The sequence below is a fragment of the Neolamprologus multifasciatus genome, chromosome 6 (genome assembly GCF_963576455.1).
Source record: "Neolamprologus multifasciatus chromosome 6, fNeoMul1.2, whole genome shotgun sequence".
Lineage (NCBI taxonomy): Eukaryota > Metazoa > Chordata > Actinopteri > Cichliformes > Cichlidae > Neolamprologus > Neolamprologus multifasciatus.
In genome coordinates this window covers 33,807,425-33,834,714 of record NC_140444.1, presented here as the reverse complement: position 1 = coordinate 33,834,714, position 27,290 = coordinate 33,807,425, and the positions used below count along the sequence as shown (strand labels likewise).

Below are 27,290 nucleotides of genomic sequence, written 5' to 3'. Positions count from 1 at the left end.
TCTGCTGCAGAGTAGTGTCCTGAAATTCCCACCATCTCTGGGGTGAAAAAGTAATAAAATGTCATGAATAGAAGGCTGTTGTGACCATGCAAGGAATTCATCAAGTCCACTTACTGCATGTATGCAAGTTATGCATAAAGCAGAGGAGATGACAAACTGATTGAGTACAGCAGTACTGGCTTTAGGGTTGAAGTCTATGCTTTTGATGGTAATGGTGTGATATTCTTAAGAGCTAGTTTTAGTAAATTGGGCAAAAATAGAAGGTCTCCAGGTGATCTAGGAACTATATGCTGACTTATAAACAAAGCCAAGCAGTGACCAACATTGTACAAGGTGCAACCCAAGTTAATGGGATAAAAATGAGTAGACCTGATAATGGGGTAAAGGGAATGAGTAATCTGATAACAAATATACTATAAGCACTTTTTTGTACATTTTTGATGACAAAATCTGGGGACTGTGCGGGGTACGGTAGACTGAAACAGGTATTCTCTGTAAGCCCATAACTCAGACATGGCTGTGGACATTTACTGTTGTGTCTCTCTCCCAACCGCCTCCATGCATATTAATGAAAAATCTCAAATTTGTGTTCATGACTCCATAAGACCTGTTTTTCAGTGCAGTTGTTGTGTAATTTTGGCATACCTCAGCCTTTTCAATTTGTTCGTGTTCCTTAAGAACTTCTTGTCCATTTCTGATAAAGCTCCCTTGAAGTCAGACTGAGTGGTCTGATATATGACTCAGGCCCTGTGTCAGGTCTTTCCAGGATTTGTTTCTGAAGAACACGAGCTTCAAATATTGACCATTTACTGTATATAGTTTTTTAGATCTGCCTTTTCTTCTTTTGACCTCTATTTGTCCATATTCCTCAAATCTTTTAAGGATACACTGCACACCATGTTCAGATATGCCAAATGTCTAGCTAGTAGCTTTTTGGGAATCTCCTTGTTGGTGCAGAAATACTATTTTTATGTCAAACTGTGTTATCTTTGGCAATTTTCATAGATTCAACTGAAGAAGTTGGAGTAATTTATTTGTGCGACATGCTTCTAGTAACAACTAAACTGAGTTTGGTTACTTTTTTATACTTGAATTATTTCAGTATTAAGTTGCTTAACCAACTAGCAAACAAAATCTTCTGAAAATAATGAGGTACTATTATCGTTTGCTCAAAACTATTTAAAATAATTTCTGGCTCCTTGGAATTATTAAATTAACAAATGAGGGGTGGTTCAAGACTTTTGCACAGTATTGTGAGTGAGCTGATGCTAGTTGAGTACTATTTGTCACTTACTGTGTGCGCACTGCTGAGAAAACACATGCAGAGTGTTTTCTAAATCTGAAACACTGCAAAAATAAAAATGAACTTGGCTGTTTGTATAAACCATTATAAGACACATCCTTGCGTCTTGAGATTCTTCCCTCCTTCCAGACACTCTTGTGTTCTGTTACATCAAAATACCAGACTGAATATCTGACGAGGAGTAATATGCTCGGCCGGGCTCTTAAGTTTCAGAGAAAAGACTCAGTAAAGAGTTACATGACAGAGCCAAGATTTTGGCAACGCGCTGCTGTTCTAGTCGCATGTTGATTCTGACATCTCCCTCTCACACTCTGACCATTCTGTCACAACCACACGGGGCTCAACAAAGGATATGATTTTGTCTGTGCTCAGCAACAATTTACAGTAAACTGTTGTTGCCGTGAATCATTTGGTTGAATAATTTAAACATTCTCCTCCCAAGATTTTGCACCCTGTAAAGGAAACTCCTTCAACTGTTTATGTAATAAACTGTTAGTAAATCTGGCCTTTAGTTTGCATGTGCAACATATGCGCCCATCACACTTTTACTTCGTCACTACACAACCTTGCTCTTCTGCATTAGTGAAGTATATATATTTTCTTGGATGATATGTGAGCTTTAATTGTACTTTGGTTGTAATCATGAGCATATGTAAAAAACACCAAAAAAAAAAGGAGCAACATAGCCCCAGTGCATTTTCAGGAATATCTGTGCAATGCTTGGCTGTTTATTTAACTGCATGAGCACTCTATTTCATCCATTCATCATTTATAATGTTTCCTGTGCCTTTGTGTTTAGACATGTTCCATTTGAGTTGAAATGTTTTAGTTAGCCCCAAGGAGTTTTTATATTTTATACCCTACCTTTGTTTTATCAGTTTCATAAAGGTAAATGTACTTAAGTCTAAACTCTGCAGAGATGGAGACGTAGGGGTGACGGCAGCAGCAGGGGCATTGCAGAAAAGATACGACAGTAAAGTAGTCAGCAAAATGAGAAATAGCTTAATAAAAATAGAGTAAGCAGGAGGTGGAGCAAAAGAGAGAAACTTGGCAGGTGGTGCACCGTATGCATCAGTAACCAGAGGAGATTGCAGTGTTATTGATTAGCCTATTACAATATCAATCAAGCGCACTGCTAATTTACTAATGACACCTTTACTATGGGATAACAGTTTGAGAGGAAGGCCCTGCACTGCACTGCTTTCTTAACAGTCAAAGACACCTTTTGGACCATGCCTCCTGCGTCTTTGTAGTTATTCCTTAGTGATCCAGGATCTTATCAGTGCTGACAGTTGATTGAGAAAACAGGAGACTGCTCAGGGACAGCTCTTTGATGAAAAGAAAAAAAAATAGTAGTAAATAAGTGATTCGCTAAAATAGTTCCACGGTCACCTTTTTAAATTTTTAATAGAGCAAGGTCTTGTACACAAGGGCAACAATGGCAATACAACACACATACAACAACAATACAGACTTACATTTTTAGTAGACTGAAAAACTGGACACTGGGTCAGAGGCTTTGATGATTATTTGTCTTTCATGCTCTGGCTTGTTACAAGCCAGTAAATACCCTGGTTATAGTAAATTACAGACACTGCCTTAAGCTAATTCATTTACATGGAGCTCTCATATCTTTGCACCTGTCTCTCATCAGTGATGACACCGCTTACACTGCACCACGTAAAAGAGTAACAGACTGGTGCATTTATAAGGAAATATCCATTTACAGCAGCACTGCTTGTGTCAACATGGGAAATGATGCTATAAAATCTGATTAGAGAAGACAATAGAATGACAATTGCTTGTAATCTCAGGATGGAGGGGTTTTCTACCAATGCGTCCAGTTATGTCTAATGCTTTTAACACTATAACCTGATGGATTGCTGTATACCCGAAACATTCAACAGATACACTTTACCTGTAATTAGAGTTAACTTTTTCCTTTAAATTCAATTCAAGACAAATGCTGCTTGGAGTCCATTTATGCTACGTAGATCATCATTTCAGAAAGTGATGATCTGTGGGGACGTTCCCACAACTCTTTATAGGGTTTCCAGGGAATGATCTGAAATGGACAAAATAACAAGTGAGTAGCAGTTCTCTCGGAGAAAATGCCAGAGACTGCTTTAAGTGGATTGGAAGACTATAGCAATTCAAATAATCTACAAGCAAGGTATGCAGAAGAGCATCTCTGAATGCACATCATGTTGAACTTCAAAGCAGCAGAAGACCACAATGTGTATTTCTTCTGTCAGCTGAAAATACTGAGGTTATAATTTGCACAGGCTCACCAAAATTGGGGAATTCTGAGACTGAGATTTTTTGTGCACACTTTCGGACTCTTGGTGCCAACTGAGCATCGTTTACATGCCTCAGCCTACCTTCAGTTGTAATATGTTCATCATTCATCTGTAAGTTCAACACAAAAAGCCTCAAGTAGAACAAATACACATGATGGTTTAACAAAATGAAAACAGATGCAGCAATCATCTGAGGGTTTCCTTCCACAAGGCTTCCTTTTCTTTTTGAGGGGCTCAACTTTGTTTTTTCTGATAATATGACTTACCAATTTATTTTTTGTAATAAATACCACAAATATTCAGCAGATATGTAATGACTCCCCCTAAGCGATAGCTTAGAATTCAATTACAAATAGTAGAGACGCCGAACTCCCAGTGGCTTTAGACACTGTGGGAAGGCTACGTTCAATACCACCCCTAATCCCGTAAATGGTAAAGTGGCTAATCCCTGTCATAGTGAGGCCTTTATGTGTCCGTTTTAAAGTTGTTGTTCACGCAGAAAGAAACCTCAGCTGTGACATGCCTAACTGGATTAGACGGCACAGCTTGTGCAGAGTGGCATAACACTGTTGCAAGGTAATAGAGACGTTCAGATCTCCCATAGGCACCAATACACATATGTACTGTGGGCGTGGGGTTGTGTGTGAAGGAGTAATAAAGTGATAGAGATGTTAAATAGAAAGCTCCCAGTTGCATCAGTGAGAATAGTGCATGTGTGCGTGTTTACGACAGTAAGTATTCACAGCATGGTTTCTGCTGTTGAGAGATGTGTGTGTCGCTGCTTTCGTGCGTGCCCCTGTTTTCAACTGTTCAACTGGATTCCTACCATAACTGCTATGAAATACGCCTGTCTGACTGTATGCCTGACTAATCCAGAAACTGTCTGTGTTTGTGTATGTGTGTGTGAGAGTGTACTGGCTTTTATGTGTGACTGGATATTGCTGTGAAACACTGTAGGGAGCGAACGTATCGGTCTGTATGACTGCGTGCTTGTGTTTGCAGTCCCAGCATGGGCCCTAGTGCTTGAATGTTTAGAAATACCATACAACTATGTCTTTCTGTGTGTGTGTCTGTGTGTGTGTATCCAAGATGGGCTAAATGGAGTCCTTCCATCTTAATGGAGCTTGAACCACGAGGTTAATGGGGAGCTGTGCTCAGACGATGCTACATCACTGTAACCACATTCATCACAGCGTAAACCAGCGATGCAGCAGCAGATGTAATGCAGATGTCTTGAGGTACTTGTAAGGAGGCATTTCAGTTTCAGATTATACGAATAAGGACGTCTCTGGAGAGACTGCTCTCAATGGAAAATGAAGGCACTGATTGAAATCTAAAGCATGGGCATCCCTCAGCCTGAATGGTTAACTGCAACTTGCAAAAAAACCCTAAAATAAGCATTTTTGTCACCACACATCTTCCTGTGACCATGTGTATGATGACAGCATCAACTACAATTAATGGCGGATGTCAGTGCTACCCTTCAACCCTAGCAGATGCACCTATATGTTTGCTTTTTTTCACCTCATTCTCACGTTTTTGTAACCGCAACATTTTCATAAAACTTGACCTATGACCCTAACCTTGAGGTCAAGGTCACCAGGATTCAAAGTCATCTGCGATTTTCAGAACATGCACCTATGGTATTAATGCGATTTCCTCGTTCTGGATTTTTCGCATTCACATACCTGGGTGTCCATGATGCCAGCCAGCCTTCCCAACGGGGTGATGACAATACCCCATCAGCCTTTTAGAGCTGAGGGCTAAAAAACAATAACACCAAGAAGCTGTGTCATGTTCTTACGGTGCTGCAAAATTTTATAGGTTGGCAGTGAAAGATAAACAAGTAACTTATTATCTTGGCTCGAACATGAAGACGTCCTACTTTTATTATAGTGATGTAAAATTTAAAAGACGGTGGTTTCCTTTTGGAGCTTTGTTTTTTAAAGGGCTTCTTAAGAAAAGATCATAAATAGAAGGTGGAGTGGGAGCTTTGTGTCACCTCAGGAATACAGGAGCGCAAAGATTCCAGTCTTTATGTGTTTGTTTACAGGAATATTTAGTGGCCGACAATATATTCGAGGAATTACTTGGGCAAACTCAAGAGCTACGGGGAGCTTTCACTGTCGAATGCATGCTTGTCTGTAGGTGTCCTACTGCACACGTGTCACTGTTAGTGTAAGTTGAAGTCTCCTTTTATGTGCTAACATGCATCTGAAGCCTGCAGAAAAGATAACCCCAAATCTTTTCTTTCACTCTTCCTTTTGTCTTTGGTTCTCTCTCCCTGCCTCTCTGTCTTTTGAGTGACTGCAAAGAAGCTCTTACCCTATGAGAAAAAAAGCTTTTTAGGCACCACACCACACCGTCCCTGTCCAAATTTATCACCTCTAATTACAGATCATTCCCTTTCAAGCTGGGCTCTCAAGACAGAAAGAAGGGTGAGAGAAGGATTATGTATAAGGAGTATGTGTGTGTTTTCTCTAAAAGAAAAGGAGGGCTGATAAAAAAAAAAAAAAAAAAAAAAAACCCAAAATGAAATGAAATGGAAAAAAGAAGACTATTCCTATAAGCCAAGCTGGTGTAATAGGCTCCACAATGGAGCTGGGTTGACTTGCCCACTTTTAATGAATCTGCTGCATTAAACATTGAAGCTGCCAAAAAGTATCAAAGTCTTTTCATCTCCTTTCTTTCCCTCACACTCTTCCCACTCCTGTCACTCCTCACTGCACTCCTCATTTTCCTCCTAACTCGCTCCTGCATCAGCATCCTGAATGAAAAACAGCATCAGAGTGTAGAAAAAAAAAGAAAAGGAAAAAATGAGGTAGAAAGGAAAGGGAAAGAGAGAGTTGCGGGGCTTCATCTCTTTCACCCCATGGTGTTTTTAATAATTAATTCACACATGGAATTTCTTGTGTCATTCAGTTGCTAAATATGACTCGTAGAGATCAGCTCTCGACTCATCTGTATTTCATGATTTTGCCACTACGTCTCAGTCCATATTTGTCTCCTTCACCACCACCTTATTCTTTCTCAGCACATTCTTGTCCTTTTGTTGTTCTACACTTTCTTTGCATTACATTAGAGACTTTCTATGTATCTTGTATTTAACGCTACACATTTCAAATGTGCACATAAAAACATTTGGAAATGTTGCTACGCTTGGATGAGGTGGAAAAGTTGGCACATTGTAGAGGAGAAAATGCAATAAAAAGACTGAGTGAAACATCGGTTGTTTAAATAAACGTTGACATTGCAATACTTTTTTTGTTTTACTGTAGATATATTCTTCATGTTTTACTGCCACTTACCACTGAATGCCTCCAAGTTAATAAACACTGAATACAAGATGTATAGGACAAAAAAAGGAGTGTAAATGCCAACAGTGTGATTTCATCTCAACACACTGAATCTGTCGCTAGCTTGAATATGCCAACAGCTAAAGCAGAAAAAGTGTTACTAACTAATTCGCTGTAACATAGCTCTCTCGCTCTTTTCACAGCCACATGTATTGAACACGGCTTTTTTCATTATGGTGGTGTGCTTAAGCTGTCACCTCGCACTTTTACCGCATGTCAGCTTCCACATGAGTCGCCAGAAAACAATGCTGTCACTTGCCTCTGCTGCTATTCATATTGCATCAACCACCCCAGCATCAACCTGTACACTGTGAGCATTTGTTCACCTCCACAGTGGAGTTATTATAGCCATTCCTCTCTCTCCACGGCACAGGGTAGACACCTACACATTAGCACCACCGCAATGGAATTTTATCCACCAATTCTATGTGACACTGCACATGCTTAATACTAATGCAGCTGCTCAGGACACCTTAGTGTCAAATTTGAATGTAATTAGTGGCTTTTTAGGATTTTTTTTCAATGAGCTTTGCAGTTCAACTGCTCACAGTGTACATAAGTACAGATCTAATACAAGCATAAAGGTATAGTCGAGCTATAAACTCATTTGTGGCATGTGATTGTGGCTCAAGAGTTAGTAGTTCGCCTTGTAATCGGAAGGTTGCCGGTTCGAGCCCCGGCTCGGGCAGTCTCGGTCGTTGTGTCCTTGGGCAAGACACTTCACCCGTTGCCTACTGGTGGTGGTCAGAGGGCCCAGTGGCGCCAGTATCCGGCAGCCTCGCCTCTGTCAGTGCGCCCCAGGGTGGCTGTGGCTACAGCGTAGCTTGCCATCACCAGTGTGTGAATGGGTGAATGACTGGATATGTAAAGCGCTTTGGAGTCCTCAGGGACTATTAAAAAGCGCTATATAAATACAGGCCATTTACCATGTATATTTATTTAGGATTTTTTTTTTCAATGAGCTTTGCAGTTCAACTGCTCACAGTGTACATAAGTAAAGATCTAATACAAGCATAAAGGTATAGTCGAGCTATAAACTCATTTGTGGTATGTATATTTATTTATTTAAGTGTATTATATTTGATACATGAGTTTCTGCGTAGTTTATTGTAATTGACAAGCTTGCTTATCTGCTTGTTTCAGACATTGAAGCCCTATTATACTGACATTTATTGGACTGCCATGTACGTTGATATATAATTCTAAAGGGACAACAACGGGCTGATGACCAAGTATTTTCTATATGTGATGAGTTGGGAGTGAGATGGGAGCGTCTGAGTGGTAGCGGCCCATTTTCACTATTCAGAATTAGCATTACAGATGATTGAATAATTATAATGATATTTCGTCTTGTCAGGGTTTCCAGCCATTTTCTCCCACTTATCCAGTTCAGAGTTGCAGTTGGGCTGCAGTCTCTCAGTTCAGCTGTCATAGCTCAGTTTTTAATTCAGGATATCGTTCTCACCAGTCAAAACAACAGTGACATATGTAATTCAATTTTGATTAGTTAGATTAATAGTTGTCAGATATGAAGTTGACTAGAATGAGGCTCCCAATTAGATATTGGCATTTTAATAGTTTTACCTCTAGCAGATGCAGTGGTGGTTGCTTGGAGTTGTAAATCAGATATAAGTTAGAATATACCAGAAAAGAAAGAGAGGAATATATGGCCAACAAGAACTGGTGTAGAAGTTTACCTTTTGATGTGTCTCCAGACAAAAGGACTTACATAAAGAACACTGTCTCAGAACACTTACGGCACCAAAAACTGTTCTGATTCTTTGATGTGGGGTTGAGAACAAAACCACCAATACACCAGCCAAGTAGAGTCAAAAAATTATTTATTAAACACACGTGTGGGAGAAGTACACAATGTCACCGTCTGCATAGATCTCAACTAAAATACACATCAGACTGTTTTTCTATATAAGGTTCAGCCTCTTCATGCGTAAGCAAATAACATATCATATCATACATCTATTACAGTTAGTGACCTTTAGACACTTCCTCTATCTGTATGTCTTAAAGAACTATTTCAGTCGTCTTAGACTGCAAATGTTTCCTGTCCTTAGCTATAGCTGAGCAAACACGTCTGCAAGTTACAAGCAGAATGTTTCTCCTAAGGCCCTGAGTTATGCACGTTCAATAGCTTCTAGATTAACATGTTACCAATAAAAACCCTAATGTCTAATAATGTATTTTCCACAATTGGCAAAATCAAATCTAAATGTGTACAAGCTAGTGTAGTCCTAGTGCTGATCTCAAGCCTGGAATGTGAGGGTGTATCACGAAGGGCATCTAGTGTAAAAACTGTACCAACTCAAACATGTGGATCCATCTGTGTGGGGACCCCATGGAAATAAGGGAGCAGCTGAAAGTTCTTAACGGGGCGATTGTGGCTCAAGAGTTGGGAGTTTGCCTTCACCCGTTGCCTTAGAGGGCCTGGTGGCGCCAGTGTCCAGCAGCCTCGCCTCTGTCAGTGCACCCCAGGGTGGCTGTGGCTACAATGTAGCTTGCCATCACCAGTGTGTGAATGGGTGGATGACTGGGTGTGTAAAGCGCTTGGGGGTCCTTAGGGATTAGTAAAGCGCTATATAAATACAGGCCATTTACCATTTTTAACAACATCATTTTGAAAAGTCACAAATCGAGTGCAAGATATCCTTAGTTAGACAATATTATGTCAAGGTGCATGTTGCAATTGGAACTATGGATATTAAGACTAATAAGACTCTACACAAATAATATCAGACACAGAAATTGAGAAACAACAAATTTTAGCATAAATGTGTGTAGTCTTTAAATGGACTTACAGTATACAGATACTCAAAGAACGTTAGACTGCAAGCCTCTTTGACACACATACACACATGCATGCACACAGCATTTTCATTCTTTTAAGCCAAGGTTGTCCAACGTTGACACACTCATGTGCTGATGGATGCATCGGGATAATTTGAGGTTCAGTAATTTACTCAAAGTTGCAATTGTATTGCATATCTTCATTATGAGCATGTGAAGGGAGGTAGGAACACTTGTTTACTTATTGCTGTTTGTTTAATGTGCTGAAGTTGTAGAATTTTGCTTATTATAGAGTTATAAAAACACAACATTTGCCTCTGACACACTGTGTCCTACTATCTGGCTATGCATGTTTCTTCTTTGTCAGTATTGCTGGCCAGAATGCACTTTCTCTCTCAGCTAGGAGAACGCTGTTTCGCCTTATTTTCCCCTTCACTGCATACTGCCTCTGTACGCCAGCTCTATTTTAATTTAGTTGCTATCCAACCCACCGAAGACCCCTACCATGATTTCGTAGTGTTTCTCTTTCCCATCAATCTGTATGTCATTGTTTGCTCAGTCCACATTTATCATTTCTTTTTTTTTTTTCAGTCATATATAAACATATACACATTTCTTTCTGTTACTGCCTGCTTACCTAAAGTTTACTTACATTTTATCAAATAAAACTTTCACTATTTCAAACTGTCACTACTTTTGAAACCCCTGCTGATTTCACAGAAATACAGTTTTATTGTGAGAGTCTTCAAAATCAATCAAGACTTGATTTCATTCTAGTCTCCATGAGAGTCTAATGAAATTTTAAAATGATGGGTAATCAAGATGGAACACAATGAAGCCATAAGCGAATCAATTTTATAAAAACATAATTAAAGGTCACTCTAAACGGCAGATTAAAAGAGAACAAATTAGTCAAGTGATTAATTGACAAGATGATAAAGAGCAGAATTGCCCAAATGCCCCCTAAATGCCAGTGGCTGAATGCCAAAAGTATGATATTCTTTGAATTATGAACTTCTTGCCTTAGTTGTCAATTACAGAAAAGTGTAAACTTGCCAGAGTGTGAACGGTGTTTCATTGGGTTTCATTTCACAGCAGTTAAGGGTCAGCAACCTGCTATTAAAAGAACATTTTTAAGCAATTCTTGACATAAAAATGCATAGATTCAGAAAACATATTAAAACCATATAATGCCTGCTTATAACTTTTACAGTAAGGTCCATAAGTTTTCCTTTGACAGTAAGACAGGAGTTTTGCCTTTGTTGACCATCCCAATGGATTTTAAATCAAATAATCAAGATGAGACGAAGTACAGACTTTCCACTTTAATGTAATTCAAGGGGTTTAACAAAAGTATATCTGTTAGAAATAAGCCATTTTATACATAGTGCCAGAGGCTCAGAGCTTAAAAAAAAAAAACGTTGGACAAACTAACATTATTTTAGGTGGAAATCAGGAAACTGACTTGGCCTGTGAAGAATATTCCATTTCTTTGACTTGTGAAACTCTTGTTTTCCCAGTATGCTTTGCACTAAAAGTAAAGTACTGTCCCATCAGTTTTGCATCGTTTGGCTGAATGTGAGCGGTGAATACAACCCAGCACACTTCAGAATTCATCCTGCCACCAATAAAAAGTAGTGACCAGGTTCTAACGGCATGCTGTGCCATATCATTGGTTTAATCATGTTTGATAGATGATGTTATATACTCTGGATCATGATCTGTTACTTTCCTTCTCTGTACTTTTCTTTTTCTTTCATTCTTAAGCAGGTTAATCTTAGATGTGAAAGATTCATGTGTTTTCTAAAACTAGTCAGGCTCTTTTAGATGTTTTGAGTAAAGTATAGTCTGGCCTTCTTGTTATTAAGTGTAACCAGAGGTTTGCACCTTGTTGGAAACCCTTTGCATAAAGGCATCTCTTGTGGTACACCAGCGCATCCTTTCTTTTCAAGAATGTACCTGACTGTTAATTTGGTCACTCCCTACGTTTTTGATATATTTCTGATAGGTTAACCCTATAATGCCCTTTGTATCATATTTGATACAAAAATATATAATAAAAATATCATACACAACATGATATAGCAAAAAAAAAAGGGTTTTAAGGGGTTAAGGGTTAAACATCTCACTTCCAAAAAAATCAGAATTTTCTGGCTATTTTCTGATGGGTTGGGTCTTACAGGGTTAAGTTTGGTTTTCTAATAGATTCTTTCTGCATCTCTTTCAACCTCATATTAAGGGTTCCAGCAGATGCCAAATTCATGCTTAACTACTAAACTTGGTATTCCCTGATATCATTGTTGGATTTTACTTATATAGAGAAGCCCCGATGTTGGTAACCTTATTCAGTAGTTTCTAACATGGTTATTGTTGTTAAAGAAATGTTTTGTATTTTAACCAAATTCATGCTATATTTTAGTCTGTACTATGTAGGTTTAGTGCTGAAACCTAACCAAGCAGGAAAAAGTCTTAAATGTTGTGCTTCAGAAATCTCTCTAACATTTAATTTGCTTGTTTCTTTTATCTATTTAAACATGTCAGGATTCTGCATGAATTTTCTCTTACATCTTTCTTTCTGAATATCCATCTGATACTTATACCCTATACAGCTAAAATTTTAGCCCTGATAACTACATCAATATAAGATCATACTTTGAGAGAACAATGTCATTCCTATCTTTTAGTGTTAGATAAAGATGAAAATGAAAACACTTAACTTTTTTTTTCAAAGACAAGTGGAAGTTTCATTTTCATGATTGCAAGCATTTTCAGTATTTACTGAAGACAAATATTTACCCCTAAACTCAGTTGAAATTTTAAGAGAAATGCATAGAAACTCTAGCCTCAGAACAATCTTATGGCGGCCACTGTTAGCTGTTGAAACAGAAATAACCCTGCTATTAATGAATAAAGATAGCTAAGGTTAGTATAGGTTCATCCATTGATGGTTACAGGAAACATAACTGTGATTTTGCTGGTTTTATATGAACGCTTTCATATCCTAGTTGCAATATTCTGTTTTTCTTTCAAGCAGCACAGTCATTTTCTGGAAAGCCCCAAAGCACAGCAGCAAGCATTCAGATGATCTCATATTGATTACACAGCTTTATTGCGTTACTGGTACTAAGCATTATGCACAGTGGAATGCTTGCAATTTCCCGTTTTGCAATTTGCACCTACCTTTGTGTATTTTTATGAATGCTTGTACGCACCCATTAATCTGGGATGATACCAACAGAGAAGTTGCTGGGAGATGCAGAACACATCCATAAAGCAAACCCAAGTCTCATTAGGGTGACAGCACAGAGACAACATTACTCACGCCTTGCTCAACCTCTGTCTATCTTTCTTCCACCGTCTTCAGTCTCATTTCCTTCTTTATCCTCAGTTTCATTCGGCTTTTCTTTATGCATCCTTCCTGTCAGATGCCATCCTCAGTCTTTTCCTCTTATCTCACCTGCTCACTTCCTGTCTGTCACTGTGTTTGACTCTCCTCATCTTCTTTTAATCACATTTTCCCTTCATGTAACATGTAATTTCTATCCCCCCCCCCACACACACACACTCCCTCTTTTCTTTTCCTCTACATTTCTTGAGCACATTTCTTTCCAGTGTTTTTTCTACACCTACTTATGATAGTTATTTACATCACTTGTCTAATTTTAGCTGGCTTTGTCTTACACTCTAGCTCTCTGTCCTCATCCTCTGTTCATCACTGCTGTAGCCAGAATTTTGTGGATGACGTAATCTTTCTCACGACTCCTGTTAATCTATCCATCCTTCGCTTTTTCTTGTGCGTCTCCCTCCCTGTTCCCTCCACCCTTCTTGTGTTTCCTCTGCTTACTGTGACCGCTTTTCTCATTTCCTCTTGCCTTTTTCTTCCCCCTCGCTTTGATTCAGCTCCATCTTGTTCTTCAGCTGGATCTCCTTCACTGTTCCCTTTTGTCTTTCATATGATACTGTACTCACACTTTCCACTTCCTCTTTACCTCTTTCTTCATGTTGCTTTATTTTCTCCTTCTCTATGTAAGTAATCCATAAATGTGAAGTCAGTAATTTTCTGAGGTTATTTAATTTTGAAAAAAATATTGTGTAATCATAAATATACATAGATTAGTGTGTAATTATGTCAAAAAATGCATTCTCATAAACCTTTAATTAATCCATGAAAAATAAACATGTGGTTTGCATCTTGTGGACATCTCACCTCTGACTAATTGCATTTTATGTATGAGGCTTGAAACTGAGCACATATGTAGCATGCCAAAGGCAGAGGAGAAAAGAAGTCATAAGGAAGGAGGTGAAAGAGTCCTCTTCACCAAAGGAGCTGAGATGTGAAGGAAAGAGGCAATGCCATCGAGATCTTAATAAAATGACATCTTCTTCCTCCTCATCTGAAGCCTCGTCGCCTGGACTGAAGTCAGGGCTCTACGACATGAAAACAAGCATAAATAGTCTTATTTATTCCAGATATTGTCACAAATGCTTATTGTCAGCAAATTATCTATTTGCTCACCCACCTCAGATACATCCCATATGTACCAGTCATGCTTCCATTTTTCCTCACCTCGTCTTTGTTTTTGTGACCTTCATCTATACATCTTCATTTATTCCTTCTGTCTGAAACTCCAGGTTTGTAACGGCTCCTTTGCTATCGAAATCTGACGTCATTTGGCATGGTTCCTTTTCTTATACCCCAACACGAGAGAGGTTACTCACAGTGTAATACGATGATGTGCTGACTGCAGTAATCCAGCAGAGGAAAAGATATGTTAATATGGTTATGGCGAGCTGTCAACTTCAATCCAGAGCCATGGACAATGAGCCCATCATTGTATGGTGAATGCTGTCGTTGCAGTTTGTTCAGGCTACTGCAGCCCTGGACTTTTAATGCTCACAAGTACACACTGGGCTTGATAGATAAGATTATGTGGGATTGTCCTTATTGTTTTTCACTGTCATTTTGCCATAGATCCACTGACAGACAACACGTTTTGTCTTTATGGGTAGATGGAAGCATTTCCATCTACCCATAAAAACCTAAATTTGTTTTTTTTATACTTCAATATTGATGAATGAAAAGGCACTTGGCAGTGGTAGGGAGGAAGAAGACCTCAAGGAAAGTACTCTGACAGAGTCAGGCTCAGGAATGGCCGCCAACTTCCTCAACCAGTTGTACTTGAGACACAAACTCTGTGAGAGAGCAGACACAATCTAATGATATAAAATAATTGAACAGAAATGCATGGGGAGTGCAGCCATGCTCACCGCATACCTGTACTGCGCCTGCTACTCCTGTAGCAGGCTCAGCCTATAGCAGCAGAACAAAGGGTTGCTTAAGGTCGACTGAAACATGATACAGTGCTTTGACGTCTTCTTTCCCTCTCCATGTGCTTATACACCACTTTGCACTTAATCATTAGCTATTTTTAATCTGTAGCTCAACTTGTCTTTTCCATCCCCTTAGTCTAAACAGTCATGGCAGATGTCTTGCCCTCCCCAGGCCTGGTTCTGCTTAAGGTTTCTTCCTGTCAAATGGACTTTTACTGTCCCACTGTTACCAAGTGCTTGCATAGGTGGGTCATCTGGTTGTTGGGGTTTTCTCTTGTTGTATGATCTTTACTTTATAATATATAGCACCTTGAGGTGGCTTGAGCTGTGATTTGGTGCTACATAAATACAATTAGAAGTAAAGCAAAGTGCTCCATTGAGCTAATATGGTGGTATGAGGTCTCTAAGGTGGGAGGGGACTAGTTTATCAGCATCATTCAGAGACAGGAAAGCAGTGATGACAAGTTGGCAGGGTTAACACACTTTATTTTAGCTTCATGTGGCCCTCCTAGTTTGTGAAGTTTTTTGGTTTACCAGTGCAGCAGTCATGGAACACAGTAAGGCAGTACCAGAACAGGCCTGAAACTTCTACCTTTTGGCCTAAACTTGGCCCAAATGTCTAACAACTCAAACCCTCACCAGAATTAGTCAAGCTCCTATTCAGTCTAAATTACAGTCATGTAATCCAAGTTGTTTATGGCCAATCCACATTAGAATTTCATGCCAAACAATTTGCCGAGACAATGTTCCATAAAAAGTTTTTACCCATCAATAGTTTCCTGTCCTCTGAAGAAAGCTGCATTCTGTGATCCAATGCATGTGTCAGCAGAATCTTTTATCTCAAAGGATTCTGAGGTAGGTCACTTGGCGGACATCCTACCATGAAGTGATTGATGTCTCTTGAAAGAGAAAGATCTGTATGCTTCTGTCTCAAAGGGAATCACCTTTCACGTTTTGAGTATATCAACAAAGAAGCCTTTTAGGCTTATCATGCAACTCTATGTCAGGTGATTGTGCGTTGGGACAGTGCTGCTGACTCAACTGATGAATAAATCAACATGGAAGGAATCTTCAAACTTAAAACTGCTGTGTCAGCTGGTTATTTTTGCTTTTTCGAAGTCACACTATGCATGACAGTAGTTTAGTGATGTAGAACCTGTGATTAAGGTCTAAATTAAAGATAAAAAGGTATCAGTGCAGTATTAAGATAAGATAAGATAAGATAAGACTTTATTGATCCAACAACGGGGAAATTTTTGCATCACCTCAGCTCAGGTACAGATATCAGAAGGAAATACAAAAATACAATAAGTACAATCAATGAAAAAAAGTAAGATAATACACTATATACAATGGTAGCATACACAGTATGTGATTATGGATATGGTTGGAAATATGGAAGACATAAACTATATAGCTATTGTACCACTACTATTCCTGTTTATAGACATGTACACACACACACATGTACACACTAAATATACATATGTATAGATATACATACATATATACCTGCACATGTCCATACACATGGACGGTCCATTATGCATGAAGTGGTGACCGTGGATGTTCACAGTGTCCAGTGACTTATGACATCGTGATTGAGGAGTTATAGAGTCTAACTGCTGTTGGGATGAATGATTAGGTATATATGGAAAGTTATAGTCAGATAAATAGTTGACTGTGTATCGCCCACCAAAATAAAAGCATGTAAGTGAATATCAATGATGCCATGTGTTAGAGTTCCTGATTAGCTGAACTTGAAATGACAGCAGAGTTTCCCCCTAAAGGTTAAAATGCTTTTCAGTAATGCTTTACTTTACTACAGAGTTCTTGGGGCCAAGGTAAAGGAAGGACATAAGTGGGCCATGTTATTAGTTGTTCCAGATATTCTTGGCAGCACCTTAAGTACACAACTATCTCTATGTATGTGTGGGCCTCTGTGTTGAACGTATGGTCTGATCTACTACGTGAGATCTAAAGTTTCAACAGGTATATGGTCTATAGGTGGATCACTGTAAATTTCCAAATGATTCATCCATGTATAGAAAGTACCAGCACTAGATTAATATCCCAGTAGATGTACATCAAACATTCTTTTATAGCAATGCTGTACTGGTCCAATGTTGTCAGTAATAGGAATCCTTTAGTCTGAGGTTCATTCTGCGCCGCTTAGTATTGGGCCTTAAGACTTTGTCCATATAACTTATGACAGTCATTTGCTGTAGTGCAGGAGTTGGCTGTTTCTGGGGTGCTAAAATATGGCTCTTGGTTCTGCACTGCTTGGTGTAGATTTCATGCAGGTTGGGTAATGTGCCTTTGGTGATGTATGTGGCTCTAAACAACGCAAATGTAAAAAGTCCTTTGGAAGGGGGTCATAATCCTGAAAAGCCCAAGGTAAAGTATAGAAGTTGTATTTCATTTGGGGGTTTTGGGATTTTTTTTCGAGTGAAATATGTAATTTCACTTGCTGGTGTTAACAGTGTTGTTAGTCTTACTTGCTATCACACTGGAAGCTGGTAATGCAAAAGCCACCAGGCATCACCCCAATTATGATGTCTAATTTTCTACTTACACCATTGTGATTAAAATGGTTTAACACAATTACATTTCTACAGATACCACTAATAATTATAGAAATGGACGAATGTGCTGTATATCAGCCTAACGATACTCTAATCAGTCAGGCTTAAGAAAATATTTAAAACTTTAATATTTTTGAAACCCTGCCATTACATACTTAGTGGCACTAGGACTTGCAGGTGAATGGTTACAGCAGGTATGTTATGAAGTGTGTGACTAAAAGCTACTCAATTATCCAAAAAGTCCTCCGTTTACTTTCCTAAACCCTCTTCTTGTATCTAATTGGGCCTGCTTTAATCCACACCTCAATCTGCTTGTTAGAGTCACTCACTCTGGATCCAGAAACTCATCCGCACAATCGTTCTCTTCTTCCTTAACTCTAGGTTATCTCGCTTCACTGATTCAACTTTGATCATGGTGGTGAATAAATTGCACCTCTCTGTGTGCCTAAAGCAAAGTTTAATGGCCCTGAAATGCTGCTGCTGGCACAGAAAACTTTGCAGTGCCTCCTATTGCTTTTGCTAACAATGCATGGCTGCACTGAAACACTTCTGCAGGCGAAGACTAGACAGAGATCACAGGGGATCGTTTAATATGCCTTAACAAATAACAGTGTGAGTCTCACAGATTTCCTTCGCCCCGGTGCAGATACAATCCTGAAAAAAGCCTTTACACTGATGACTTAGCGTGTAGAAGAGTCCGCTCTCTCCACTTTCCAGCTTGATGCTGTGGGGGGTTTTTTTTGTATTTTTTTAGGACATTTTTCAGGTCCCTAACTCATGGCCTGGCAACCTGTCTGTCTTTTGAGGAAAAAACTAAAATCCCCATTATGTATACTGGTAAATTTTGGTATAGAGATATGGTTTAAAATTAGGTGAATAAGTGTCTTTTTGTACAGCCCGATTCGTGCGGGGAGGTGTGGGAAGATCGGGCGCCCACCTTCCGGCTCTCCTTTCTCCTCTCCCCTATCATGTCCCTTTTGTCTTACTTCTCTCTATCACCTTTTCTATCCCTTTGAAGAAGTGAGGCTTTATAAATGTTAAAGAGTTAAGTATTATTTCTTAGTTGCAGTGACTTGATAGAAGAAAATAAACTGTAGAAAACTAAACAGAAGAAAGAAGAAGAGAAATAACAGTTTAACATAAACCAGTGACACACTCCGGGGCCTGATCAGCCCTGGCAGGGCCTCCTTGGATGAGGGTGTCTAGTGATAATGGCTGAAACACCCGATGAATCCAAGGTCCACTGCTGACGATGTGTCCCAAACTGGTTAAGTTTCTGGGCTGCCTTTCCTCATAATAGCCATCCCTCAAGATTTTCTCAATTTAAAGCAATGCATTATCAGGGATTGCAACGTCTAGTCATTTTACTGAATAAGTAATTAATTGTTTGCATTGATCTGTATTCTGAAGGGATGGAAACACAACTGTGCATGTTTGCTGTTTGAGTTTGAAATAAATGGCCAATTAAATCATTCCTGGGGGCGAAATTTGAAAATGAGACACTCCAATAGAGGTTTAGATCTTTGGCTTGAATAAATCTGTTTTAATCTTAGCAACATTGATATTAATGGATGACTGGTCAATTACTGTTTAACACCCTGATAGAATGTATTTAGTGGTTACAATTGAATCATTTTGGCAAATTGAGATGATAAGCGTGACAGCATAACGTAGTTAAATTTAAATCTACAAGAAGTAGATATTTATTTATTGCATTTTGCAAGTATCATTACATTCAAAAAATGTTGACTTTTTACTTTTTCACCCAGGTCTCCATGTGTTTGTGTGCCACATCAAAACTCAAGTCATGATTATCACCCATCTCTATCTGTTGCTTCCCTTTCCAGATATTTGTTTTAAGAATATGGTTGAAATGATCTTGAAAGTGAAGATTTGACTAATTTGTTGACTTTTGACTAAAATGACTTGATAAAACTTTCCAGTAGAGACTCTTCTACACAGACAATATTGTAATAAGTGTTCCTGTTGCAGAGAGCTGTGTAGTTACATGTGTTTGACTAAAAGGAGAAAAATGACAGGGCCTTTTTTTGAATTTCAAGTGTTTTGAGTGGTCAGCATGGTGGTTAGCATTGTTGTCTCACAGTAAGAAAGTCTTGAGTTCAATTCATTAAGAAGTAAAAAGTGTGTTGTACAGTTCGCCAACGCCCTTTGATATGATATATTGCTCTACATGGGTTCTTAAAATTGTTTTTTAAGGTTTTCTTTGACTTGGGGTATAAACAATGATGGTCAAGGCTAAATGCCTAGCCAACCTAGGTACTCATGTTCCACAATGCCTTGTGTATTGTTGTGAGGTTTGAAGACAATCCATAAACATTATGCATAATATAGCTTTTTACTTATTTTCACACTTGGTGTGACATTGACCTGCATTGGTATCTGTGATGATCTGTTTCTTCAGGAATAGTTCTCCGTGATTCTTGAAGAACATTCAAACCTCTTTTGAATGTTTGCTACAGTTTGCTCTGTTCTCTGTCAAGATGATCCCATGGTGCTTTAATAATGCTTAAGTCCTGAGAGCATGCTTTTCAATCCAGATCTGCTTTTACTGCAATGGCACTGTGTCTGGGATCATTGTCTTGCTGAAAAAGGAAGCATCTTACATGGGGGATCAATTTTGATCCCCAACACCACTGGCTACAAGTCCTTTGACCTCCTTGAATGTGATGTAAAGTGCAGTTCTTGTGTAATCTAGCATACAGCAGTAATTCCTACCTTCTTTTGCTTAATAATGCCTTCTTGACATCTATTTTTTCCACAGAAACAATTTCTAATGACAGTAGATGGATTATCTGAAGGGCTAGGTGCATCTCTCAGCAGGTAACAGGTTTTCTTTTTTTTTCTTCTTTTTTTTTTGCCTGTCCTGTTTGGCTCTTTTGCCAAAGCAAAGAAAGATGCCCAACGAAGAAAAACAGTGGGTAAGAGGAACGGTGATAAAGGGCAAAAACCAAAAACCAACAAAATAAGCAGACAAAAAATACATATATCAATCACCTGGATCACCTGTTGAGAAAAAAAAAAAGAGAAAACAAGCAGAAGAAAAAAAGAGCAACATAATAAACAACATCACGATGATCTATGTGAATATAACAGTAAATACTAAATATTAAACATTATTGCGCAGCACGTAAGATCAACAGCGCACAGTGTGCTTTGAGGTAGGAGCCAAAAAGGGTGTAGTTTGTGTGTGTGAGCATGAGCACGCGTGCATTTAAAAGGTTCCTTCATGTAATGATCTGCTAGAGGGTGTGGGGGGCCACAGCCCCGTCCTCCAGGGCATGAAGCAGGTATGGAGGAGATCAAGACTCCAGACATCCAGAGGCCCCCAGAACACAAGAGACCAAAGAAGACCAACAGAGGGGCAGCCGCGCCACTATCCCAGAAAGACCTGAGGAGAGCCCCAGATGAGGGGTCACTCAGCAGCCGCGAAGCAGAAGCCAGGGGGGGTTGCAGTGACGTGCCCGTGAGCTCCGCCGGCAGCCAGCTGTGCCAGAGTGACCGAGCCCCAGGCCAAGAGGCCAAGGGTACCCCACCCCCGAAGTGGCCCGAGCGAGCCCCAGGCTCCAGGCCCCGACAAGCAGCCACCAGGAGTGAGCCGGTGTGTACCTGGGCGCCCATCCCCGGACACAAAGAACCACCAATGCACCGATGTCTGAGGGCGTCTGCCACTGGCAGGGGAAGTGGTGGGGGGAGATAGGCCTCCATACCATGGAGGGCCGGAGATGTCCCCAGAAAGGTGGCGTCTGATACCCGACCTGACATATAGACACAGACAAACAGGCACACACAGATACAAACATCCATTCCCACCCTCATGCTCTCTTTTGCAATTACTCAACACTCATCCAACGTGGAGACAGACATAGAGAGACACTGTACACACAATCACACTCCCCAAGCGTACTCTAAGCCCCAGGTCTAGGTACCCTTGCCCCTGGAGGGGTAAACTGCACCCAGACAAAGGTAGTGTTACCCTTTTCTCTGGGGTGGAGAGAAGCAGACCACTCAGACTCGGCAGCAGCAGGGAGGCCCCACAGTCCAGACCCCAATCGGGCGGCCAACTCCTCCTTCCAGCCCCCCCCCCACTCCAACAGGCAGCAGAGAACGGGGGTGTGTGAAGACTCCAAACCTCCCTCCGCCCACTCTGTAACAGGTTTTCTTAAGGGCATGACTTTCAGATACTCTTCATTTGCCCTTTTTCTATGACCCGCTGTATACCATACCAAGGTACGCCAGGATTCTGGCGAACAGCTCTTTGGAAATCATCTTGTTGGTGCAAAAATACTTTTTGGGGGCATTTCTTGGAACTAGAAATGGGAAAAGGGATGTTTTTTTATTACTAGTTGCTACTACCGGCTACTAGTACCTATTACTTGCATTAGGAATCATGTGTCAGTGTTAAGCCACTCACAAAAACATGGTCAGTTACATACACAGTATAATATAGTGTGCATTTATTTCTTTAAATTCAGAAGTTACTGTGAAGCATCGATTAATTGGACAGAAATATTCGGTGTTTGTTAAATACACACTCAACTCATTGTATGCTCTTTTTTGCTTCAAGCACTATTATCACAAACATTTTTGGGCCTTGGACATTTAACATTCTGAAACCTATTTTTTTACTCATGTATCCAAGTTTTAAGTTAAGTTAAGTTACTGCTGTCAAATTTCACAGGCTATTAGCTCCAGGTCAACTGTAAAGCTTTTACTCTGCACAGTCAGACAAACAGAAGTTTTATGTAGGTTAAAACAATATTAACTTACATACTGACAGAAAGGAAGTGCCAGTTTGGATGTACGATATACATATCACACATTATATTGGATTAATACATGTATCATGCATTTAACCATACAATCTTATTTTGAAGCTTGCTTATTTATGCAGGAAAATGTTCATCAGTTAAAAGATGTCAGCTGTATTTTTGGATAATGTATATGTATAAATGTTTTTGAATGACTCGGACCCACACTGTGTTTAGTAAGTGTTTGGTAGCTTTTTTAAAAATGTAAAGTTTATGGCACACACAATGCTTCCAGCTCGGCGCCTCTGCGTTTTCTGTGGTGAGCTTTCCAGCTGGCTCCACACTCCTCTCGCCCGCTGTCGTTCCCCGGTGTCGCTAAAGAAGGAACAGAGTTCATCAGTCTAATTCCCTCCACCTGGCCCTAAGCCTCCTTGGCACTGCCCCCCGAGCCCGCTCCACCAGCCCTCCTCTGCAGCGGAGCCAAGACCACACCTCCCGGCCACAATGTTCATTCTCTCAAATTACTAATATATGTCAAGTATTCTGTGATTTATGAAGGAAAATCTAATGACAATGCTCTCAGTCTGTCACAATCATATATATATATATATACCACATATATGATATATCACATCTACTAAACTAAAAAAGATTTTCTTTGAGAAAGTAAATTGGAAATGCAATGCCTTACTAATAATGAAAGCTACATAGAACAGAACACCCAACTTATGACATGTGAACCCAGACAGCAGAGACTTTACTGACACACACAAATGATAACATTATAAGAACTTTTTTGCATAGCTTCTTTAAAAGCTGGATTTAAAGTGCAGTGACAGACGAGCAAACTCAGGACTCAGTCGTGGACTCATGCCACCCTCATTATTGTCTTGATTTGGTTCGTTCATCATTGCCTTATTACATCTCCCCCTGATGTGTGTAGTTAGTTCTTCTTTGTCAGGCCATTGCCTTTTCACCTTTCTGTTCCTGCGCCTCTCTGTTTTCAGTTTGTTTCTTTAGCTCTTGGATTTTGTTTATTAGCTGGCTTTTTCTGACACATAGTGCAGCACTTTGTGTTTATTTCAAGTGAGTTTTAAAAGCAATAAAAAAGTTTTTTTAGCAACTAGAAACTTCTGTCTCCCTTGATACCAGCTACTGGGTTTGTGGAAAACACAGATTTCTAACTGGAATAGATACTCACTATAGGGTAAATACCAATTCAAAGTAATAAAAGATGGAAAGAGGACTGCAAGAAAGTTCATAAAAATTGTCTTGAAAAGTAATTTTGAGTAACACTCACACACAGACACACACACGCTGATTCTTTTCTCCTTGAGCAGCGTGTCCCCTGCGGCCCTGGATGGGAAGAGCACCGGCACGTTTTTGATTTTTTTCTTGGTTGCTTGAAGTACTTGATACTCCATATACCATTTTTAATACCATGGTTAAATAAAAATAAGGGAATTTAGAGAAACACTTGTGTTTCCCTATTAAATTTACTCTATGAATGTTACACTTGATAACATTTGGTGCTGAACTCCCACGTTAACATTGTTTTATTATTAGCCACAGCTGTTTAATTATCTTAATGATAACAGATTGCTAAGGTGGCTATCAGATAAATGCCAATAGTTAAAGAGCTAATATTAGTATGCGTGCTGGCTTGGTTAGCTATGCTAATTGTTTATGTTGACTCCCATCTCAATAGCTTTGTTGAAACTCTATATTTACTGACCTCAAAAAATTCCATATAAAGATCGGGGTGTCACTTCACAGAGTTTGTGCTTCTGTTCATCTGTTCGGCTGTTAGTGGTGGAAGCTTTGTACTTGTCTTTTGCAGCAGTGCTGTGTGTGAAGTTGTGCGTCAGCTGGAGGACGGAAAGCTGGTACCATTTGTGTCAGTGCTGTTGCAGACGAGTAGTAATTTTTAGTATCAATTAGTATCAGAGTACAAATTTTTCAACAACCCTACTTGGTACATGCTGAGCACAGCATCTACGATATTTTATTTTTAAAGAAAAGCATTTTCAGAACTTACCACAAGTGTCGGTTCTGTTGGCAACACTATTAAAAAAACCCAAAAAACTTTAGCATATTGTTAAATCTAAAATATACATGGAGCCACTGGATAGATAGCAGAACTGGGGTGATGTTGTCTGCTAAAGCCTGAAGAAACTAGTGGAGGCGGTGTCGTGACTTTTTCATTTGTGCCAGAAAGCAGGAGGTTACAGAGAGTCAAGCCTACAGAAAATAAGCTTGTGAATGACTTTTCCCAGGTCACCGTGTGATAGCATTCCTCTTAAATTGCTATCAGCTATTACTACACAATGGTGAAGCATCTCATATAAGCAATAAATTTAACCTTAAGTTCAACCTTGTCATTTGGCATTAAATGCCAAATCAAAATGGCTGTAAACATCTGCCCTGGTTAAGCTTTCTTCAAACCAACAAAACTATGTACAAGATCACAAGTTATACTAGGTCATCGTATCCCTCCAGAAAACAATCCTTTTAGATTTCAAAAAGTTTACATTTTGAATATTTTTTTTAAACACTTCCATAATTACTAACTATTAGCTAAATACAACAAGACTAACCGGATGATGCATATTTCAGCAGTAGAGAAAAGACAGCAACAACCTGATAGAGATATTTTTATCCAAATATCAATGTGGCTTAAAATCAAACGATTGCTTTGCCACAAGTGCCTCAATTCTTCATGGCATGGAGTCAACAAGGTGCCAAAATCACTGCGGGGTGGCTGTAGCTCAGAAGGTAGAGCAGGTCATCCCCTAATCACATGGTTGGTGATTCAGTTCCTGGCAGCTCTGGTCTATATGCCAAACTGTCCTTGGGCAAGATACAGACCACAAATTGCTCTCTGATGCATTCATCACTGTGTGAATGTTAAGATCAAAAACACATAGGTGTAGAAACATGAATGGGTGAATGTGGCCTTTTGCATAAAGTGCTTTCAGTGCTCACGTAGAGCAGAAACACACAACAAGAACCGGTCCAATTATCATTCCTCACAGGTTTTGATCAATATTGACAATACTATTTCTCAGCTTCACACCCGTGATGTTATTCTCTCCTGGTGAATGTGGAGAAAATTTGAGTATAGTAAACTCATCATCAAATCATCTGTGGTTTCTTAACTCATCATGCTTAAGAACCAGAGATGGTTTTGATTTTGGCATGGCGTGCTATCCTGCAGGAAGTAGATATTAGAAGTTGGGTATACTGTGGTCATAAAGTTCAGGACATGGTCAACAACAATACTCTGGTAGGCTGTAACATTTAAATGTTACTCGGTTAGTCCTAAGAGGCCCAAAGTATTCCAAGAAAATTCCCCCTACAGCATTAAACCAAGACAACCTGAGCTGTTGATAGTGGGCAGGATAGATACATATATCCACTTATTTATTTATATATATATATATATATATATATATATATATATATATATATAAAAATATCAGCCTTTCAAAGTTGTACGAGTTCCTTTCCCATGGAATAAAGATTTAAAAGATTATAGAGCTGAGGACAGTGTGTACACGTATATATAGTATTACTTGTCTGACACTGTTGCCTATTATGCTCACATAGGATAAGTACTCTTTGCAGCAGAAAGGTGGGTGGCTTGTATCAGACTGTTTGATGGACAACAAAATGAATAGAGTGGTGGATGTGATAAAGAGAGTGCGAAGGAGAAGTGAGTGGTTATTCAGTAAGGAGCCCACATACACACATTCACGCAAGGGAAGGAGAAAGTGAAGTTTTTGTAGGAAGAAAAATCAATAAGCGGGGCTATGAAAAATGAAGCTGCTTCCCAGAAAATCCCATTTCTCGTTTTTATTCCTCTTTTGAGCATGATAAAATTGCATTTTGAGCCTTTTGAAACAAAAATAGAGTATCTTTTGCACTAGAAAATGTTCATTTTTATAATAGGGAGAGAATCTGATTAACAAAGTATAAGCTGTAGAAACACACATGTGTCACAGATCACGGTCACAGATCTAAATTACTGATGAAGGCTCCATCAAAATCCTATTTTCTGCTATATACTTTGTCATATCTGTTAAAGTAAGTAAAAGCCTGTCGTGTAAAAGCCACTCTTAAGAGAACAGTTGAGTTGTACTTTACCCTGAAAACGGAAAACAAACTTAACTGGGGGATTTCTAAAGCTCCCGTCAATCTCAGTGTAATACACTAAAATGCTTACAGAAGTTATTAGTCTGGGTCCGTTGACTAAATCCAAATTAGAACAGACTGAAGTAGTCATTTAAAGGACTTTGACACAAGCCCAATTTGTGGAACTAATTAAGGACCATGGTTTGTGTTTGAGAAAAATTATATTTTGATACTGTGCATTTCACCCCTAAGAAGCAAGCATTGGATGTTAATTATTCATCAGTGATGTTTAAGATTTGTTGTCCAACAAATGAGAGTAGTGGTAAGATTAGAGGATTTGAGATCCAAGTAAAAGGTGAGACATCGACCCCAACTCAAGTCACCAACCAAAACTGGTAAACATCATTTTAAATTTAGGTTCTACATTTTGAATTACTTCAAATCCAAGATGTTGATTACCTAACATTAATCTTTATTCAAATGTTCATTTAAATAAAGCTAATAAGGAAAACATTCTTTTAGGTTTCTTTGCGACTGCGCTCTCCAAAATATTACTGCACACATACAATCTGATGTACTCCTTACAGCTGACTATCGGACCTGAAGGTAACTGTGTACCTTTATTTTTTGTTTTTTATTTTACTTAGATCATTTATATTTCCAGAGGCTGTAAAAGGTACACATGCTGGGTGCAATTTGCTGATGGGGGG

At 39.2% G+C, this 27,290-nt stretch overlaps 1 protein-coding gene and 1 long non-coding RNA gene across 3 annotated transcripts in view; one reads left to right on the top strand and one right to left on the bottom strand.

Moving 5' to 3' along the window:
- LOC146517454 (protein phosphatase 1 regulatory subunit 29-like) overlaps positions 1 to 27,290 on the top strand; it is a 305,410-nt gene that overhangs the window by 192,364 nt on the left and 85,756 nt on the right. The window contains exon 4 of one of the 2 annotated variants that reach the window (XM_085162098.1): positions 20,460 to 20,518. The exons of the other annotated variant lie outside the window; for it this stretch is intronic. The gene's annotated coding sequence lies outside the window, so the exon portion shown is untranslated. The remainder of the gene's footprint in view (positions 1 to 20,459; positions 20,519 to 27,290) is intronic. 2 annotated transcript variants of the gene reach the window in all.
- LOC146517456 (uncharacterized) lies at positions 15,605 to 16,868 on the bottom strand. The gene is made up of 2 exons (XR_014874475.1): positions 16,550 to 16,868; positions 15,605 to 16,509 (listed from the first exon to the last, which is right to left on the bottom strand). It is a non-coding gene; the product is annotated as an uncharacterized LOC146517456 (long non-coding RNA).